This window comes from Mus pahari, chromosome 8 (genome assembly GCF_900095145.1).
Source record: "Mus pahari chromosome 8, PAHARI_EIJ_v1.1, whole genome shotgun sequence".
NCBI lineage: Eukaryota > Metazoa > Chordata > Mammalia > Rodentia > Muridae > Mus > Mus pahari.
This window is the reverse complement of record NC_034597.1, coordinates 61581074-61586210: the sequence shown is the minus strand read 5'-3', so window position 1 is coordinate 61586210 and position 5137 is coordinate 61581074.

Sequence of the window (5137 nt, the reverse complement as noted above, 5' to 3'; positions counted from 1 at the left end):
TGAGTTCCAGGACAGCCAGGGCTACACAGAGAAACCCTGTCTCGAAAAACCAAAAAAAAAAAAATATATATATATATATATATATATATATATATATATATATATATAATAGGCTTAAAATATCAGAAATAGAAAGAGTTTTTAACTCATCACCTAATTTCATGTTTTAATACTTTGATTATTATAATTTTGAGTTCAGATAGAGAACAAAGAAAGAAAATGAATGGTTGGAATGGATGGATGGATGGATGGATGGATGGATGGATGGATGAATGGATATAGGCACATTCTGAAGGGAAATGGATGAGTGAATCTGAGGTAGAAAGGAGTTTGGAGGGACTCGGAGGAGTGGGGAAGGGGAAACTGCAATTGAAATGTAATGTATGAGAGAAAAATAAATTAGAAAAAAGAGGTCATCCCTGTACTACATACATACATACATACATACATACATACATACATACATACATACATGATACATAAGACAGGTAGATGACATTTATTCACAAATGTACATAGACAAATATATATACATATATATACATACATACTTATATACATACATACATACATATATATGTCATTTGACGAGAGAAAGAAATTCTGAGAAGTGATCATTAGACAAGGTCATTGTCTGAAGCAACAATCATGGAGCCTGCATGTGTCTGTGCTAGGTCCTCTGCATATAAGCTATGGTTGTATAGCTTGTTGTTCTAATGGAGTCCTAACAGTGGGAGTAGGGTCTCTGACTCTGTTGCGTGGTCCTGGAACCCTTTTCCTCCACCTGGGTTGCCTTGCCCGTCCTTCACATGAGGGTTTGGGCCTAGTCTTGTTGTAACTTGCTATGCCGTGTTTAGATGAAAATCCTGGGAGGCCTGCTCTTTCCTGAAGAGAAATGGAGGAGGAGTGAATCTGGGGGACAGGAGGTTAGGGAGCATTAGGAGAAGTGGAAGGACTAGAAACTGTGATCGAGATGCAATGTATGAAAGAAGACTAAATTAGAAAAATAAAAGATCATCGCTGTACAAACATTGTACACTGTTCTTCCACAAACCAAGTATATCATGACTCCCTAGCCCATATAATCTTAAGTGTCCACTGCCATGTATTGGATCCACCTTTGATTGGAACATTCTTATGTAGCATGTGGGTGTACCCATGCACCCACACACATAAGAACACACATACTGTATCTGTAGAGTAAAATGAAAGAAGCAAAGTGTGGGACACACTGATAAAGCCCCCAAGCCATCGGTCCCTTCTGTAGGAAATGGAGGCCCAGAAAGAGATGTCGCCAGAGTTTCAGCAGAGTCCAGATGAGATCCATCTTTTGCTCCCTGTGGAGGCAAGGTGGCCCTAGGAACCTTCACCCTGCTCAGCTCTGGACCAGAAAGCTCATCCTTATGACCCCTGTGGAGGGAGTCACAAAGAAGGGCTAGCTCTGCCTCTGACCCAACAAGAGGGATTTCACTTCAGCCTCTCTGATTAGTTCCTTCTCCCCACACCTGAAACACCCCAGCTTTCCTGCTGACTCCTCCCTCCCTCTATGAGAAGTCTTGGCCTCAGGAGAGGACCATTGGGTCTCCTCTGTACATGAAGCTGTAAGTCACTCCTTTGCCATCTTCTCCATAACGATTTGCTCTTTTCCTGGAGGATTAAAAAAAAATCTATGTTCAAAGATGGAGCAGAGACTGAGGAAATGGCCAACCAATGACTGGCCCAACTTGAGACCCATCCCATGGGCAAGCACCAATCCTTGACACTATTAATGATACTCTGTCATGCTTGCAGAGTAGGAAAACTGTCCTCTGAGAGGCTCCACCCAGCAGCTGATTGAAACAGATGCAGAGACCCACAGTCAAACACTGGACGAAGCTCCAGTGTTCTTGTGGAAGAGTTGGGAGAAAGACTGAGGAACCTGGAGGGAATAGGAACTCCATAGGAAGACCAACAGAGTCAACTCACCTGGACCCCTGGGGGCTTCCAGAGACTAAACCACCAATCAAAGAACATATAAGGGCTGGACTTATACCCTCTACATTTATGTAGCAGATGTGTAGCTTGGTCTTCATGTGGGTCCCCCAACAACTGTAGCAGGGGCTGACCCTGATTCTGTTACCTGCCTGTGGATCCCGTTCCCCTAACTGGGTGGCCTTGTCTGGCCTCAGTGGGAGAGGATGTGCCAGGGTGGGTTGGTACACTGGGGTTGGGTGGGGCCTCTCTCTTCTCAGAGAAGAAGGGGAGGAGCTGTGCGAGAAGATGCTGGAAGGAGAGGGGGCTGCAACCAGGATATAACATGAATAAATTAAGGGATGGAGGATAAAGTCTACATCCAACACAAGAACTTCTTATAGTGGCATTTCCAGCCCCTGACATCAGCATTCCAGCCCAGAGGGAGAGAGCAGGGGAGCGTATCCACAGCCTCTTTGCCTCCCGAGATAATCATGGGTGGTTCTGAGGGGTGAGGTAAGGGTTGGCTTCATTCTAGCCCATGTGATCTCCTTCAGCTGTCCTCGTCTGTGACCTGGAGTCCTCCAGTCCCCCTGCCTATAACACTGATAAAGGAGAATAACAGATAAGATTATGAGGTTATGAATCTGCTAATTTTTTAACACACTTAGCAAAATTTCTAATTCTAGATAAAGTCTGTCCCTTCAAAGCCTTCACCTTGGGGGACGCGACATTTCTTTCAACAATGATCCCATTCATTTCAGATCACTGTTTTGAGAATATTAATAATTAGCAATTACGGAATGCCAACAGATCAAAAACTAGACCAGGTACTTTACCCATCGTTCTTCCTCCATGCTTGAAGAAAGAAGTCTCTGCTTTTAAATAGGATAAAGTAAGCCTTCTGCTGGTGGTATCAACCTCCATCAGAGGCTATGAGAACCTTAATCTCTCATTGGAGACATCATGCTTAGCTTTCAATAACTTTAGGCTGTATCCAGAGATCAAACTTACCCTTGAAATGCAGAGTGACCCCCACAGAGAGTGGTCAGAAGGTGTCACCTGCACAGTTGGGTTTCCAAGGGAACTTAAAAATGCTTTAACATCTTTGCAAAAAGTTTAAGGTCTCTCTGAGGTGCTTTTGTTTTATTTTATTTTATTTTCTTACTTAAAAAAAAAAAAAAGTTGAGTGTGAAAGGGTACATAACAGCCTGTGTGCTGAGATCAAAGGACAGCTTGCAGAAATCCATTTTCTCCTTCTTCCTGATGGAAGGACTTGAACCCATGTCTTCAGGCCTGGCAGCAAGGGTCTTTTCTCCCTAAGGCATCTTGCCTTGTGCCTCCTCCTCCAAAAAGAATGAATCCTTGATGTACAAACTCACATGTTGTGTGTTGGAAGGGACAGGGAATGTGTGTGCAGATGTGTATGCACATGTATGCATCTGTATGTATTCTATCAACTGAAGCCTAAATGTCTATGAGAGGGAAGAAGGCAAGAAAGGGGTGTTAGCAAATTTCCTTCCTGTTCAGTGGGAGGCCTGGCCTTATCTCTGCAGACTCCAGTCTGGTTCTCACCCTCCTTCTCGCCCCCACTGGCTGCACTTCTGCTTACGGAACACAGCTCCTGTAAAGGAACTAGCTCTAAGATGGGGTCTGACTGAGTTCAGCTCCCCAGAGCCTTTGGCCTCCAGTTGGTGGTGCTGTTTGAGAGGTTGGAGGTTTAGGAAGTACATCAATGGAGGTGGGCCTTAAGAGTTAAAAGCCTCACTCCGGCCACTCTCTGCTTCATGCCTATGACTGAGGGTATGAGCTCACAGCTTCCTACTGCTGTTTGCTGTGTACCTGCTGATTGCTGCCAGGCCCTCCCACTATGATGGATTCTCCCTCTGGAAACTTAGCCAAAATGAAGTTTCTCCTTTGAGTCATTGTGATAATAGTATTTTATCACAGCAACATTAAAAGTAGCTAATATACACCACATTTTAAAAATATGGATGTAAAAAAAATTTTAAAGAAATTCTGGAGTTACTACCTGTCGTGTGAACCTTTATACCACTCTCCTGGAAGTCCCTTCTCTTTTCTCTTCTCTCCTTCTCTCTCTTTCCCCTCCCCTCTCCTTTCCTCTTCAAACTTGCAGCACATCTTCCTTTCCCTCCTCAGCCTATGATGTTTTTCTGTGGCTCTGCACTCTGCCTCTCTTCCTGTTGAAATGACTCACCATCAACAGCCAATGAGCAGAAGGATTACACCTTCTGGGCATCTCACTGTCCTTCTCTCATACTGCACAGCACACCCTCTCTATTGTTTTTGCTGATTGGCCAATCCTGGCCCTGCTGACTACACAACCCCAGGGACTATCCTTTGATTTACTATCTTCTCGACAAACAATACTTTCAAAGTAAGTTCATTGTCCCTTGGCTTTTAAATACTAAGAAATGCCCATCTACCTAATTCTAGTCCAGGCCCTCCTGAGTCCTAGACTCACACTAGTTACTGCTCAACCACCATAGATAGTTGGAAACCACATCTTAAGTGGGATCCCTGAATCTCCCCTCCAGGTCAATTCTTCCCTCAGCCTTCCCCATGTCAATCAGTGCTGCTCCATTCTCCCCTACCCAAAAACCACCCTCACCATGAACGCAACCAGCAAGCATCATTTCTCACCATCTACCACCTCACTACAGTCACCCAGACATTTGCCAACACCGTGTTGCCTGGTTTACTACGGTGGCCCCTCTATGCTTTGACACTTGCCCCTCAAAGCCTATTCTCAATACAACAACAGAATGAGATGCTTCAAATTCAGTCAGATCCAGAGCATCCATGTGACCCAGTTAGGGAGAAGCATCACTATATAAAAGAACAGACTGGATCTGATGTGGTAGTGCAGTCCTGGAATCCAGCATGCAGAAGGGCAGAAGCAGGATAATTTCTGTGAGTTCCAGGACAGCCAGACCCTGTCTCAAAAAAAAAAAAGAAAGAAAGAAGAAAAGGAGGGGAAGAGAGAGGTAGGAGGAGGGGGGGAAAGAAATGGAAAAAAGAAAGCTCCAAAGAAAGAAAAGCGCCTCCACAATCCACAAAATTGGGCTAGAAGAGCAAAAATACCAAGAAAAAGATGGACCATAAACCAAAAAGAAGCCAAACTGAACACTGCCCCGGCTGTATAGTTCCCTGGCAGGGAAGGGAA